This window comes from Prinia subflava, chromosome 2, assembly GCF_021018805.1.
Source record: "Prinia subflava isolate CZ2003 ecotype Zambia chromosome 2, Cam_Psub_1.2, whole genome shotgun sequence".
NCBI lineage: Eukaryota > Metazoa > Chordata > Aves > Passeriformes > Cisticolidae > Prinia > Prinia subflava.
Window position 1 is genome coordinate 25,060,761 of NC_086248.1, and position 17,722 is coordinate 25,078,482.

The 17,722-nt window shown below is 38.9% G+C and overlaps 1 protein-coding gene across 4 annotated transcripts in view; it reads right to left on the bottom strand.

The window, feature by feature from the left end:
* The window catches only part of DST (dystonin), a 293,083-nt gene that overhangs the window by 238,527 nt on the left and 36,834 nt on the right, over positions 1-17,722 (bottom strand). The window lies entirely within an intron of this gene.

Below are 17,722 nucleotides of genomic sequence, written 5' to 3' on the forward strand. Positions count from 1 at the left end.
GTGCTCTCTGAAGGACTTCTGAAGAAGCCTTAAATCAGTTATTCTGCTTTGAGAAGGTAAACTATCTTTAGAAAAATACGTCTATTATTCTCAGCTTTGAGAAAACAAAATTAATGTCTTCAACATGAAAAAGGGATTAAACATCATCTTCCACACAAATTGATTATATTTTTACAAGTGGTAAGTCTTACCTAAGAGGACTATCCATCTTTAACGTTACATGAACTCTTATTTGGAACAAATACATGAGGAGTAACCCACTCCATCAACACAACCAAGAAAATTACTTTTGCATTTTTCATGGTCAATTCTGCCAAAGGCTACAGGATAGAAGACAGCACCATACAATTTATAACAATTTCGCAATTTCCAAAATTTTTACTACAACACAAGTATGCAAATACCGATCATGTATAAGGCTTCAGATTTTACCTCTGTTGTAGATTGGTCCTTGTTCCCTTTTCGCCTCTCAACCAGTAGCCACTGCACTTAAGCTAACTCCAGCATGGATTTGACATATTTCCATGTTCAAGCAACTTTTCTATTACAAACAACACAAAAATCTTGTTGAAAATATGTACAAGTACTAGTGCATACTCCTTGTCCATTGGGCCTAAGAAGAAAGCAAGCATCTTTGGTGGACCTACACTTCATAAGCTTGGTTAGTTTCTCAGGAAAGTACCCAACTTCTCAATGCTCAAATACAATTTCCTTGACCCTTTAAGCATTGCTTGGAACATGCAGTGATACCACAAAACCTCAATTTTACACCTTTTTATTTTGTTTCAATCCTTCCTGAAATGTCTTTGGCATAAGTTTGTTTATCCTATGCACTGAAATACTCCCTTGTAAAATACTTATTTTAAACACAAACTGAATTCATAACTGCAAAGCAATGACTTATAAAGGGGTCAGGAAAAGCATTGAAACCTATTATTCAAGCAGATGGCATACTTCCTCAAACTAATAAAAATCATAAAAAATTAAATAACACTAATTAACTTGTAAATTTTCCCCATAGCTTGATATCCACAATAAAAAGTCTTTGGTCTAAATCTGCACACACAATTTTTCCAATCATACCACTACGAATACTCCTTAAAATAGGACATGAGAATTTAGATTGCTTAATTAGTGTGACTAGAAGGCAACTGTGACACTTATTATAGCCTAGTAATTATAAAAAACTAAAGTTGTAAAAATTTTAGGACACTTTTCATACTAGCTCCATACTAGCAAATTAAACACCAGCCACATGGTGGAGCAGAAGAAAAACCCTCCATTCTAGTAAGATTTTGATGGAGATATCTGTAGTTTGCTTTCAGCCCATGCCAGCTGCCCACCTCCCAGACAATTCTTAGGGTGAGCATGGGTCATCCAACATTCCAACAGAGCTTGGCTGTAGCCCAAGATGGAGAAAAAGAATTTCAGAGCACGAATGAAGTCTCCTCTATGGCAGTGGGCATCAGTGTCACAGAATTGTCCTAATCATGCTAGTTTACTGGCATTGATGTAACCCTAATACAAGTTTTGCCTCAACTTTTAATCCAGGTTTCAAAGTATTGCAGTGACTGTCCTGAACTCTTTACCTTTAATCCCTGCAAATATCAATTATGCTGACTGCTGGATTCTGGAAAAGGAAATGCCTTCCCGAGACAAGTGGGGTACTGTAAGGCCAAGCAACAAAGGGACACAGAGCATATCAGATATATCACAGTTACTCTGAGGCAAATGTCAGATGTGCCTAGAAGCACAGTGCTTGCTGAAAGAAGAGTTAGTTACATCCCATTTCACCACTGAGCATGAGCAGGCACATGAGGCAGCTCATACAGATTGGTTCAGCGCTGTAATCTCTCAATTTATCTTGGTCTAGAGCAGCTTGTCCTTCTGCAACACCACACAGCAATCACAGTCCTTTCAGATGCAGACAGGCAGCATTAAACCCGTGATGCTTGTGAGGCTGGGCATTTCTGAAGGGCAGAAGTGATCATGTGCCCTGGGTCTTACTGGATTACAGAGTACAAAACTCTCACGCCCTATTGCAAGTGAGCCAGTGTAACTCCCTCTGCACGAGTGGCCAACACCATCCTCTCCACAACAGACATGGCAGAGCCATTTCAGCTGCCTTGGACAAGCAGCAGCTGAAACACTGTTCCCTGAACTGAACATGTGGTCCAGCAGCTCAGCCCAAAGTGTACTGCTTGCCTATTCAGAGTTCACATGCTGCTGCACTTGCTCCCTGGAAGTAACACATCTATCCTGGAAGTGGGTGGAAGATGAGGCAACTGGTCTCCTGGAGCGAGCCCTGATGTTCAGCTGGAAGAAAAGGTTACCAGACAGCTGGCATCTTGGCAAGATTAACTAGGTTATGCACTTTAAGATTATCTGTGAAGACACAGCTGTGCCTTCTTAGCTTCCACATACCAAAACAAACAGAGGGAGCAATAGGCAGTAAAAGAAGTCAGAATCTTGTGAACATTAGACCTGTATTTATTTCCTCTGTTCTAAATGTGGTTCTAAAAAGGGAGGGTTTAGATGAAAATTCATCATTCAGAAATGAACCACAGGAATTTCACAGTCCTGGTGAAATGCTGTTGCCTAGAGACTCAGGTAGAAATTTGTCACTGAAGAACTACTAAAAATAGCTCAAGTGATATTTCATTTGTCATGAGGTCATGAAGGCAATATTCATGCAGGGGGGGATTGATAAATTTCAAAACCACAGGATCCCAAGCTGACCTTGTAGCAATGGGCTTTTTTGACAGCTAGGAGAAGCTTTAGTATCATGACATAACAAGATGCAGAAAAACTATCAGTGGCAAGCTGAAGTGTAATTAAAAAAAAATTGCTTGTAATGAAACAAATAGTCAAGGACTGCCAGTAATGAAGTCTACATGAGACTGTACAAGACCATGCAAGAATCTCTTCCATACTTCAACACATACTTCAGTCTCATCTATCAGATGATCCCCTCCTCTAAACTAAAACATCCTGGGCTATACACAGCAGTTCCTATCTGGACCATGCCAAGGAAGTATACTGGCAGCCACAGGGACAGAATAAACACATCTCTTGTCCACTTGAACAACTCAAACTTTCCTTCCTGAGCAACAGGGCACTGCAAATCTCTGCAAATATATCTCATTTAAGGAATACTTAACAACATTAGAAATAACCACTCTACAGTGAGAGAAATAAAACATTGTATCAGGCAAGGAGGGAAGGAGTGATGTAGCATGTGCGAATAGATTCAGCAACAAGGTGTTTATTAGCCCTGCTGAAGTGGCAGCCACTGCTGCAGAGTCATCAGCCCTTAGAGCTGTCTTAAGCCTCCAGGGCACATCTCAAGACTCCTGGGGGCTCAAGATCAGCTCCTGCCCCCAGGCTGGCCAGCTCAGAGGTCATGGTCTGGGCCCTGGGGCAGCGTGCCCACCAGCCTTGTTACCACTCTGGGCACCCTGTCCCTCGGAGAGCAGCCCCTGCTCACTGCGCCCCAGGTTCCTCAGAGTTTCCATTCTCTTAGCCAGACACCAGCACAGAAGGTGCTATGGAGAAGGGAAATCTCGGTTATCCTCCAAATCATCACCACTGTTTTCATAAATACTGCTTGGGCTGCCTGCAACAGTCTGACTCTGCTGGAATTTTTAGTTTCCTATCACAGCTCACTGTGTGGATTCTCTTTTCTCAACAGAGTGGAGGGCATTGTCAGTGCTTTCAATGAAGACAGTTACCACCTCAAAAGGATGTATCAAAACCTCTCTTGATATTTTTCTTGTTAACAGCTCTACATTTTATATGGATTGTCACTGTGGAATAAATTAGGGGAATTTCTTTGGCTCTGGTTCTTTGTAAAAGTGTTCTTATACTCGAGAGTACAGCTCAGTGTTTCCATCCTATCCTTCTAATTTTTTATGGATATAAACAACAATAAACAAAAAGCTATCTTAGAGGCAAAGACCAGAACCTATACTTTTCTCTCCTGCACGTCAATCTATAATTTGCTTTCTTTTCAGCCTTTTTACTCCTACACGTTCACCCAGTAACTCAGTTTTAAAAGAAAAGCATTATATTCCTACCCAAATAGCAAAAACACTCCTGTCATTCTGGTTGAAGATAATCAAAACTCTTCCTGCTCAGAGAGGCCTAAAATTACACATAGCTCTCAAACACTCAAATCACTGTTATTCTTATGCAAATTCATCCAGAGGCAGCATTCAGTTTTGGATTAGGTTTCCCTGATTAGTAAACCACAGAAAACATTCAGGCAGTTTGCTATCTGACCTTTGGCATACGGTGAATGCTAGGCAGAGGACAAGAGCATCACCTCTGGGAATGCAGTATTTCTGGGAAGACACAGTAATACACCTCATAAATCCAGACACCTAAAGAAGATGGCAGTGGTGGAAAGCAGCTAACCTGGACCACTGCATGAAACAGCCTGACTTAGGCAGGATTTACGACTGGAGTTTGTCCTTTGTCTTCTATATAGTTTTGTTACATATGCCCGTACTGCTAGACATGACTGAGTTTGCATTAAGGCTTTAGTACCTCTCAGACTTCATTTCATGGCCGCACCAGACAAAGGAGCTTTCTGTACACTGGGTAGCCTGAGGGGTGGGCATTAAATCAGCATTACAACACACTCCAAAGCATTTCTTACATGAATCACAGTATTTTTCAAACATTAATGGGAATTAGTTTCCAACTAGCAATACTTAAGCATAAAGTGAGCTTCTCCTAGCTCCTAAGGGAGTTCTTCCCATCTCCTTAGTGTCCTGTAAAGTCACTTTTTAGAACCTCTTAAGTTGTGCAATGAACTTGTTCTATAGCTAGTCCTTCTCCAGGTCTGGGTTGTTAGGTTAAAATAATTAAGCACTGCTAATGATAATAATAAAAGCCATTATGTCCAAGCACACATTTGATCTTTCTGTCAAGTCATCACACAATGGCAGCACATTAAACAGGATGGGATATAACACAGCCTGCCTGGAAGGTACAGAAAGCCAAGCAGGTGTAAACCACATTCTAATAGGAAAAGTTGCTATGCACATACCATGAGGCCAGGAAAAAGGACAAAATTACAAACTAAGAAATTATTTAGCATTGACAAACAAATAGGTGAAGGAAAAGATGGGTCTGCACAGAACTGTCATGGTGCTGAGGGTGGTGTGTGCTTCTCATGGAGAGGAGTAGGGCAAGGTCTGGCAGCCAGGGCCCAGCCCACCAGCCCAGCCAGGGACGCCAGGGCAGCCACAGGCACTGGGAGCCACCCTGGGCATGGGCTGAGGCTGAGCCAGGCCATGGGCCCACGGGTGGAACCCAGCAGTGCCAGGCTGTGGGCACCTGGAGACCAGACCAGACCCACCAGAGGGTCATTCCCTGGGAGCTGACATGGGGTCCCAGACTGTGGGATACTGGGGGAGCCCAGTGGGGTGGGCTGGGACACTCAAACTCATTACCAAAACCAACTAACAGCAACTGTGATACCAATTTAAACATAAAAATAGCTTTACCCTGATGTCAAAAGCCCAGCGTGTGAGATAAAATGCTCCACTTGCAGATAAAACTGTTGTCATACTAAAAATATCAGCAGCAACTGACACATGAAAATTCCTGTTTAGAAACTCACAGGAAGAACCAGATCATGAAAGATCCCACCCTTCACAAAGCAGCCGACAGTGTCCATCAGGAAACCTTCAGCATGGGCAAGACAATTGCCAGAAGAGGCAGATATAAATATATAGTTACTGAAGTTAATAAAAATGCCATTCATGCCTTCCAAATCAGGAAAAAAATACTGCTCATTTTAAAAGGTAGAATCTTGAAATCATGAGTCAGTCTTTGTTTTGATCAGTTGTCTCAAGATATAGTTTAACAAGACACTTATCTGCGTGATTACAGAATGTACTATCAGTATTTTGGACAAGACTGGGGATGACTAGCATTTAACAATGAGGATTTCACTCCATATGTCTTCTTGTTAAAGTTTTAGAGAAATTTTAAAAGATCAATATGTAGCTACCAAAGAGTGAAAAATCTTAATGCAGTTAAGATTTCAAATGTCAAAAATTATGTTGGATTTCAAAAAGGCCAATAATAGTATCTTTAAATTACTTATATTAAAATTAACTAAGATTTATATTTATAAAACAGAGTAAAGCATAACAGGTAAGTCTCACAAACAGGAGAAACTGAAACCAAAGCTACATTGAACAAATACATATCTTAACAGGACAAAATGAGAAAATATTAGGTACTAAGGGAAATTTTTGCTTTACAATACACACTTGCCTCTATTTTCTACAATTTTCACATGTTAGATGTACCACAGCTATTCTTAGGTGATGGAGGGAAGTTATAAAGTAATTTTAAAAAAAGGAAAGTGATCACAATGTTGATCCCTTTTCACATGAATATTAGGGAGTATAATTTACTCTGGTACCAGAAGGCTAGTAGCCTAAATGTCCAGTGCCATCAAGTAAACAGGCACAGGCTACAGGAGAACTTGCTGGCATAGCAAAATTGTTAGTCAGATAGAAGCCTAACCAAACACGGATGGGAAAAATCAGGATTAAAAAAAGAAGCGGGAAACTTAGTAACTATCAAAAGTAAAGAAGAATTGTGATACAAAATCAGATTATAACACACATGTTCACAGATGATCAGAATCAAGGAGGCAGTAAGAATAGACAGGCCACTGCAAAGATGAAGCACCTGAATGAATTCTTTAGCAAGAAAGGACCTAGGCTCTAAGACATCAATTTGTTTTCCCTTTCCCTACAGCCTCCTTTACAGAAAAACTACTAAGTTTCATCACAGGAAGACATCTCAAAGAATACATTATTTAGACAGGAAACCTAAATACATCCACCTACAAGCAGTGTACATAGCCATCGACTACCAATTTCTAACTACAAGTACAGAATAGACTTAAGGTATCAGAGAAAAAAAACCCAAAACCTACACTAAAATAGATCTCTGTTATCCAGATAATTCATAAGAAATAAATGAAAAATCTTGAGAGATTACTGGTGTAGTTCCACCAAGAGTAAGTGGAAAGAACAAATTTAAACAAACTAAATCAAAGCTAAAATACTGGGAGCTCGTAAAGGAAAATTGTGATGTAATGTAATATAATGTAATGTTCCATAATGGAATGGAAAAGAGCTCCAAAATCCCCGAGATCAAACTGAAAACTAACACTGCCAGGTCCACCACTAAACTATGTCCCCAAGTGCCACATCTACACATCTTTTGAATCCTTGAGGGATGGTGACTCCACCACTTCTCTGGGCAGCTTGTTCCCATAATTTCTGTCATGATAAACCAAACTCCTCCATAATTGTTTGTTTTCCTCTGAGTTAAGAGCAAAACCAGCTATGCGTATGGCTGTATATATGTATGTGTGTGTGTACATGTAAATACAGGGATATTTGACTCCTATTTACAAATGTTAACTAAAACCAACAAGGATATAGGGCACAATCCTTTTGTAGTCTGAAAAATTACTTATAGAATAATAAAGTGTTGAATTTTAGCTGTCTTCCAACATGAGAAAACGGTGTGGTTTATCAGAAGTCAACAATGCATTCTACATTTACTGAAGAACTGGAGAAGGCAGCAAACAAAAACATTCAGTCTTGTCTGGTGATACCAATGTGTTCAGACTGGGAGAACTCCAAAATGTTAAGACTAAGACTCACTTACTGAAACTAGGAATCAAGATAGGAAATATGATTTGAACAAAAAGAAAAGAAAAGGAAATTAAAAGATAAGCATCTCTGAACTACCAAAACTATCAGTGGAAAACTGTCTGTTAACTGCATACAGATCAATAAGTCTTATAACCAAGTATTCAAGAACTACCTAAAAGAAGAAAAAATCCAAGGCAATTTTTAAATTCTTAACAAAGGCATATTACACAAAACAGTAATGCAACAAAAGTACTACATTCAATCACCCTCATATCACAAAGTACGTCAATAGTAGGAGCACTGAAGAATATGTACAGCCATTAAATGCTTTAGTACCATGGCAAAGAAAGAATTTGTTGAAGCTGAGATTTTTAATCTTGAAATATAGAAGTAAAAGCATTTTAACTGAAAAAAAATTATGAAAATACAAAAACATTAAGTAGAGTCCTTTTTGCTTATTGCTACACTGACAAAAATCAAATTGCAAGCAGATTCCATTATTTCATATAGCATCTAAGCCATTGGTCAACATTAACTGCTAGTCGTTGAGACAAATACTGCGATATGTTTATTTACTCAAAAGAAAAAAAATCAACTTAAAATTATTTACCAGCCAAGTCATTAAACCAATACAAGGAAAACAATTCTTTCATGTTTCAAATGCAGTTTAGATACAGAAAACATCGTGGTATATTTCCTAATTAACTTGGTTGCACACAGCAGGGCGAGAGCATTTGCTTTCACTGGCAGTGCAAAACCAGACTGACTGTCTCACCCTGAGCAGCAATGCTCACATATCCAGGTGCAAGTCAGAGTACTGAGGCCAAGAGCAAAAGGAACAGTCATTTCAGAAGTGATCACGCTATTGTCTGTCCCCTTGGTGGTGTTCCCTGTCTGCACTTTCCCTGACAGGGATTAAACTGGCCGTGAATTTCTCTCACAGTAGGACGTGAGCACATCAGTGCATGACCTGAAACTCAAGTTCCAGTCAGTTCCAGACTCCAGGAACTCCAGTTCACAGCAGGAACCAGCACATGGCCACACAGCCTGAGAAATCTCATTCAACACACACAGGTTTTACATTTCACTGTGATAAAGAAAAGCTCAAAGTTGTCTCCACAGCTTCAACTGCAGTTCAGGGAGTGAAGCCCACACTGCTCCCTAGGACTAGAGCCAGTGCTCCAGAGTGCTCTCTGTGCCAGAGGCAGGCAGGAGAATGGAATAGAAGATTTCTCTTCTTCCACCACGAGAGGGAAGGGAGCAGCCTGATGGGGAAGTACCATTCAACTCCACAAGACCTCAAAGGAAACATCTTCTGCCAGCACTTTGTAGGTGCAGGCCCACAGGGAATCCAACCTACAGCTAAAATTTAACTTAAAAGTAATGAAGGAAGGAAGAAAGGGGAACCAAAGAACAGAATCACACTGGGTCTTCCAGGTGCTAGGAACAAAGTCTTTTTAAAAAAAACCCAAAAGCTTCCCCCAACCTCCAATGAAGAAGTATTCCCAAAAAAAGCCAAATTATCAAAGATCAGAAGTGAGTAGACTCAAATTGTATTAGATGAGGAAATTCAAACAGAGAAAAAACAGTATCCAGCACAATTTATACAAAGATCCATCAACAATTTAGTCATACATCCAGACCTCCAACAGATGATTCACAGTGTTGCCACTGAAATGGCTATAAAAATCTAGGCACCAAATTCAAAGTACATTTCAAGCTTAGAATAAGGATGATCACCCACTTGCTATTGTTATTTAATCAAATCCTTACATTTGGTATTAAAATGCAAATTATTGCAGAGACACAGAGACAAGCTCACAAAGTGTAAACTTAACTCTTTAAATTCTCCTGAGTATTATTCCCAAAGCAAGGAAATGCTTCAGGTATGACAGTCAAAATACCAAGGCACAAACATGTATTGTTTCTAGGACACTGATATAATCCTCATAAATTAGATTATAACTGTTTGATGCTGCTCAGTCCTACCATATACCCACTTTAAACAGCATGTTGGATGGCTGGGCTCAGTGTAATCCAAGATCTGAAGGAAATGTATATCCATGAGAAAGCAAAAATAAATGTACAATTTAAGTAGAAACATACAAAGTCTACAAGAACCAATGTGATTTCATTTACTACGATTTGCAACAGCAGAAAATGAGGATTTGGGTGGATATTCTCAGAGGTAGAATAGATCTGGCCTCACAAGAAGTTTATGGACTTCATTAACAAGGGCTCTATTTTAAAATACAGAAACAAATATACAATGCAAAAGTATCCTGTTGAGCATGGTAAAATTATAAGGTAATTTCATCAAGGGACCTAATCAACTTTGGCTTTCTTCCTGTAGCTCATCTGTGTCTGTTCTTCTCCACTTTAAAGAGATACTGAGCCAAAGGCTGCTTTTACTCCAGTGTAAACTGGAAGCAGACAAAAATTTCCAGCAAAGCAAAATGGAAACCTATCCAAAAACACAAAAAAAATGTTTCTCAGCAATTGCTTTGTTAAAAAATAAGAGGGTAGAAGGCATAAGGCCTAACAAGTCTGCTCCACAAAGAAAATTTCATTATGTTTGAAATTTAGGTTCTTTTTAATTCAGAAATAAACTTTATTTTTAAAAATTACAATTCATTTTTCTCCAGAGAGGATTTCATATTTAAAACATTTCAAAACCTGAATTTTAAATGCAGAACTAATCTGTAGTGCATGGTATTATGAAACGGTTTCCAACATCAGGTTGTGATCTCAATAATGAACATATAGTCACTGGAGGAAAACTTCCAAGGCACAAACAGCAGGGAAGAGCCTAATTGCTATTAAAGGTCATTGGGGCTTGCAATCACATTGCTGTATGTTCTTTTGAAAATATCCTACTCTGAAACCATAACTACCTTAGCAATAACACCTTATTCCCAGAAGTTATACACATCTACACAGCAGTGGCTTCTCCAGACAAGTGCTCTAGTCATTTCCTAATTCCTAGGATGTAATGCAAACCCTTTATCTCAAAATTAAAAATTTATCTCAAGGCAAAGTAATTTAAAGCATTAAGTATTTATAAATATCAATAGCTAAGTTCCTGACTCCCCCCAAAATTAACAGAAGTTTTGTTTGAATAAAAACCACAGCACTGAAAGTCCCATTTCTCTTTCAAAAAAGCTCTTTTGCTTGAAGAGTGCAGGATGCTTTATCATTAATATTACTGCAAAATGTCTGTCCAAATGATTACACTCATTTTCTAATGTTGCTTCTACTGTGCCTAGGAGACTTGTCACATGAGGAGCACATAGAGGGTAATCTGATCAGGTAGAGGCAAAGTCTATGAGCAGACTTTGACAGGATATCCATTTCAGTACCCAGCAAGAGACTTTCTGGAACTACTCTGTTCACCCAGAGTCTCATCTGCAAAATGCCCAAAACATGTCTCTGAAAGCTGTATACAGAGTCAGACTTTTACCCATATTGTGAACTAACACATACCCACATCTCTCTAATCCCAGTACAGAAGAGCTCTACTAATTTTAGATCCACGTGGTGCCAAGTGTCATAGCTGTCACATAGCTGGATACCTGAACCTCAGGCCAAACTAATTTAGTTTGCCAACACAGTTAGGTTATGAACCCCACTTAACTGCTGATCTGTATTTATACGCATTGCAGAACATGTCATTAAATACTGTAATTTCACATGTTAGCTATGGAACTGAACAATGAAGATATGTTTAAAAGTTCAAAAGGGCCATGTGGCTATAATCAAGAGCAGATTTTGGCCTATGCCACTGGAAAGCCCATCAGAGACCTAATCCTCCTTGTCTTACAGAAATAGTTACACTAATTGTGTGATTGTGAGGTGCAGAATTTAACCCTCAATACACTTGCCTAGAATATTCACCCTTTCACCAATTTCTTGGCAGCTATTGCCATCTTGTACAAAATCCAAGGAATTAATAGATTAACACTCCACAGCAAAATGATGTACTCACCAGGTAAAACAAAATTAAATCTGGAACCACGCTGACTTGCTTTTAATGCAGCTACAGGCAAATTGGAATACCCTACAGGAGGCCTGATTTTAGGAGGAATAAGCCTTATCAAAGGATCAGCTATTACTTGGGCCCCAGTCTTGGGAAGAGTCTTGCGTGGGTGTGCTTCCAAAGCCAGTCCTTCCCACCAAAGCCCCGAGCCTGCCTACACACACCAGCTCGTAAGATCTGGCTATTGACATGCCCTTCAGGATCTGCCCAGCAGACTGAAGTGTCTTTGTAAGCATTGTTTCACCTGTTTGAAAGCTGGGCTGACTGGAAGCATTCAGGACGTGAATATTTTCACCCACTACAGAAAAACAAGGCTTTGTTACATTAAACAGCTTTAATGATGTTTTACAGGAAACATTTCAGGCATGCAGCAATAAGCTGTATTCATATTTGACATTTACAAAACGTCATTATTTTAAGCCTGAACTTATAAAATACATGCACTTAAATTCAAGCATCTGAATAGGCCCATTTTTATTTTACAAAGCAGTTAATTCCAAGTACATGTTGAAATGGTGGAATAAATTCCTCCAATCAGGCATGTTTTAAATAGTGTAGAGGAAAAGTAATAAAGCGTGATCTGATTTTCAAGCAAAAAATCACTAGAAATTAGCCAAGCTGATCACAGAAAACAATTACTAACACCTCAACCAAATATATAGATTGAGACAAAACAAACCTTTTAACTCAATAGTGACTGAAGTTTATTTTCCTTTTTTTCTCCCCTCATACTCCATCCCCCCTTGGTTTTCTTCCTAAAAAAAGAATTATGGAATATTCCTATGAGCTCTGTTTAAAAGATATTGCTGACTCAATGGGAATTGGGAAGCAGCAGAACAGCAGACCTTTCATGTCTGCTCCAACTCACATACCAAAGATATTTGAACCAATGGTGAAATTCTGTCTACCTTAGTCAACCAAGCAGGTACCTATTAAAATCAGGGAGAAGCAGCCACAGTTTATGTATCCCACCAAAGTCAGCTTCAGAAAATGCTACCCAAATCTCAAGGCCTTTACCCAAACAAACCTCACTGAATTGCCCAACATTCAAATTCTTGTTATTTTACTCCAAGACATCTTTAGCTCAAGTGAACACCTCATACAAGTCCAATCAGCAAGATCTGGTTCATATTTAAGATGAATGTCCTCAAGGAAATACAGGAAATAACCCATCTCCAAGCCCTTTAAGAGTCAGAACCTCTGCTTTAAATAAGGAGGGATGTTGAAACAGAGTAAAACTGGCCCAAGTTGTGCACTAATTTTTTTCCAATTTCAGACTGGCAAAAGCTATTATGTTTCCATGCCTTATTGAAGACATTTTCTGTTGGCTACAATTCCTCCTTCCCAGGAAGAATTCTTTCCCTACCTGCTATAGGAAATGTGCCAGGAACATGGGAAACAACAGGGTTGTCTTGCAGTGGCAAAGAAAGGATTAGCTGACATGCAACTGGGTAATCTACATGTGCCCACTAGTCAGCCAAAATAACTTTCCCATTTGGAGAAAAAAAAAAAAAAAAAAAATTATCAAGCCCAAGGCTAGATACTACCAGCACCTGAAAAGAGGTCAAAGAAAACCACCCATAGTGGAAACTACCTAATCAATTACTCACTTCAGGATTTCCTTCTGCATTCAAAATCAGAACCCTGAAGCAGAAGATCCAATTAGTTCACAGCTGAGAGTACAGAAGAGCAAGTTTTCTGCTGACTGAAAATTCAAGTCCCCAACTTCAAAGCATAAAAAAGGAAATTCAGAAATTTGCATATTCCTGAGCCAGGAGCATCTATCATGGCCCCTACTGTCTTTGCTCTATGAAGTCACCGTTGAAGAAGAATATCCCTGAACTTAACCTGATACCTAACACATTTTGGAGCCTCCAAATTCCTAAAATGCAGCAGCATTTTCAGATGTATAAAAACCATTCTGCGCAAATGCTCCCTTCTTGAAGTCAGCTCAAAGGAGCTGGACAACAGGCATCTATTGTTTCTATCTTAATTCAAAAGCTGTACCCAATGTCAGAACAGCTTTACTTGACACTACCCTCAATCAATCATTAGAACAAATTACATTGTCTCTGAACCCTACACAACAAAATGCATCAGATGACCTGCTAGCTCTCGTCCATCTCCAGTGCCTTTGTTCTCAGAATACAGAACGAGAGCTGTTTGCTGTGCTTCAGCTGAATGTGTAGTATTACAGATCTTTTTAAAGCAAGAGAGCAATGCCAACGTGAAACAGAATGCACCAAAGTTTAATAACCTGACCTGAGTTTGGCTGTCCCCAGTCCCAGTCCCATCCCTCCTTGCTCACACACAAGGGCCACGCAGCAAGCCCAAAGTACCCAAGGGAAGCGCTCAGCAGGCACCCATTCCAAACAAAATTCATGTTCATGTGACACTTCTCCTAGCACTAACAACAATTCAGTGAAGTCCCTGAACTGCAAGACTGTATTCGTCATGGGCCATGAAAGTCACATCAAGCTGAATTTTCTAATAGATTTGATTCCTATAGATGTAGGTGTATAAATCTACAGCATTAAAAGCTCTGCACAGCCCTATATATTTCAAACTTTAAGGGTTTACACAGTTATGCTGTTAAATAACTATGATTTATTCAAAACTTAACTCCGTGAATTAGCAAAAAAAAATTATCTTTTCCAGATACTACAATCACTGCAATCGCTGTCATTGACAGATGTAGCCATATCAAAAGTGATGTAAAAATGGACATAGTTACATAATTGTTCAAAATCTTTCAGAAAAGGGTTGTTGCAACTGCTATTCAAATACAAGTTTGCTACTTGTACTGAAAAATACATTAAATGGTGACCACCTCAGAGGGATGATATATTTATATTGATTCTCAGTTTATTACGTCAGATTTATAGCAGAGGCAATCTAATGAAGGTATTGTATTTACAGTTTAAAATCATAATCTTCAGATACTTAATGCTCAAATAATAATGGCATGGAACAATGCATTCCAATGCCATATGACAGAGATGGCATTTAATGTTTTGAAAATGAAAAGTATATTAAATACTATTGGACATTTTCTTATTTATCAAAAAGGTTACAGCTAACAATTTTATTTCATTTTGTTTTCAGGCAACCGTGAGGTAACTTACAGAGCACCAAGAACAATTTTTGAAGTTCTTTACAACCTGCAGTAGAATTCAATTATAGCTTTTGAGAAAAAGTTGAATCTTTAGTTATATTAACAAATATTTGTATGATTTCTCATATTACTATTCAGTCACAAACAAGATGTGAAATATGTACAATACTTCAGACAAACTATAAGAGATGTTTTATTGCAACTTCCATAATAAAGGCTTTGCCTTTTAATTCTTAGAGGTGCTAGCAACAAAGAAGCAGTTTTTTTCCCCTGAATAAGTAGCTGGATTCAACCTGATTTCTAAAACTTCTGAGATAACGTGACTTCTTTTCCTCCATAAAAATGCTTTAGAAATACTGCCAAATAATTACTAATCAAGAAAAAAAATTGACAGCCAGCAACTGAGCTGACCAGGGATCAGAAAACAACACTCTCTTCTCCCATGGCAAACAGCACTTCTGTGGTATGTCAGATTTAGCAAACAGTTGCCTAATTATTTACTGTCACAGCCAGAGCCATGATCAGCAGACAGAGTCTGGAGACACACAAATACCCTGCTTTCAACTTGTAAAACAGCAAGGTACTTGGTATTGCATGATCTTCATGATCCCCAGCCTACTTTGGCAGAAAGTAGGAAGGCTACTTTTCACTTTTCTATGTTTAAAAAGGGCAGTTTTTATCTTCCTGAATCAAACTGCCCGAACATGTTAATGATGCGGCATCATACGATCCCAAGCCTTCCAAGACAGGCAATGAATTTTGTACAGCTGACTCTGCTAGTTACAGTACTCAACAGCTGGGACATAGATAATTTGGCACCCTGATAATGGCCAAGATGAGTATGAAGGATTCTGCAGACCGTAAAAAAAAAAAAAAAAACAAAACAAAAGAACTATCAGCTTTAAAATTATAGATTGAAGCTCAACTTATAAAGCCAACATAGTTCACATTTGATTAAGAAATTTACTACAGGAGGTGTTTACAAATCTGAGAAATTCAGAGAAATGGCACTCCCTCTTCAAAGCCTATATTGTAGCAATTCTTTTCTGATTAGGTCAGCTCCCATAGCAAGTTATCAGAATAACAATGGCTGTAGTGAAGTCATACTACTGGGACTCGAATGGGAAATCATGACTGGCTTGAAAACACATTTTAGAAAGTAATGTGTTTTCCAGGTTTCCAATATATCTTAATTAAAACAAGTCCAAACCTTTACCTCTGCTCCAAATGGCTGAGTAAAGTCTACCTTTATTTGCTGTTTTATTTAAAGCAGCAAAACACAGCATATCAATATACAAAATATGACACTAAAAACTAAGATAACAGACATTGGAGTCTTCCAAATAATTTCAGGATTTGGGGGTCACTGAAAGTAGCATATGAATAGACTCTGTGTTACTCTCGCAATAAGATACATTCAAATACTTTCAGAAAGTGCTTTATTTCTTACAGAGATGTAAATTAGTTTTCAGAGTATATTTAATTAAAATCCTATTGTTCTCCAACCTTGCCTGATAAAACTCACATAGAAATAGGGGAAATTAGGCCTAATCTCTCTCCTAGGTTTTTAAGCAAGTAATTAGTATGAGAAGGAACCTGATTAAACCTCATTTTAGCAGGAAAAAAAAGATGATCCAAAGCAGAAAGACAAGTTTTCTCAGTGTTTATTTACAAAGTAAACAGTCAACTAGCTCCAAATTTTTGCAGAAATCAGATCAGCTGCATATAAATTGAGGACATTAAAAAAAGGAGAGAATGGAATGAAGATATGCTTTTGAAGATGATGGCAATCATCAAATGGTAATTATTTCTCAGCTAAAAGGCACTAATGCGTTTCAGTGCAGAAGCGGTGCCCATGCTCCACTGCTGCATTGACACAACGGGCAACAGACACAAAGGAGTCATTAGTCAATACTGCTAATGACACATGAAATTGCAAGTGACACCAGTATGAAGTACACTCAGACCCAACAAGTTCTCATAGCCAAAATAACCATCTGTTGAGGGTTTATTTTTTAAAATACTGCTATTAACAACACAAAAATAAATAAAATCAATTATTAGTATCTTCAAATCAAGCTGTCTTACACTATGCCACTCCCATTCCCATCAGTGGAAACCATTTAACAAAAAATTTCAGGACTGATTGAAGACCGCAAGCTGAAAAACTTCAGATATGAAATCTAACATCTTATTCCCTGACATTACAAAAGGACTCAGCACTGCAAATGTCAGCATATGCTGACATGCTGTAAAAACTATTTCAGGGATGAAGGTTCAGTGTGAACAGTTAACTCCATCCCTTTCGCACTTGCATTAAAATCAGAGCTGTAGCACTTCTGATAAGCTTCTTCAGATTTAGTACTAGCAAATGTACTGGAAAACAGCAATGAATCATCCGAACCATCCGTTCCACCCCGATGTGCTTAAGAAATCAATGCAATCTACATTTCTAGCAAGATTAATTTAGCTGCGTGCATCTTCATCATGATAAATGCCTTTTTCCTTATTCTTCTGTATTCGATGAAAAAACTCAGATACCACACGAACTAAGCTAATTCTTTTCCTTAGACCAAAAAAAAAAAAATCCAAATAAATAAAATAGGTAAAAATAAACCGGAGGTCTAAATACGAGCGCACGTCGAGACATGAATGCCTGCGTCCGCACTGCACTCGAAAAAGCGACTTTTAAACACACGAGAGCGCCTGTCACACATCGGTGAGTGACACGGTATTTGTACCCATCGCACAAGCCGCCCACGCCCGTTCCCCCAGACCGACCCACGCAGGGGCGCAGGGCCACTGATCCTCCCCACCTGACCGCCCGCGCCTGCCGGCTCCGCAGTCGCCACGCCCGGCGGGGCGAGCGGCCGGGCG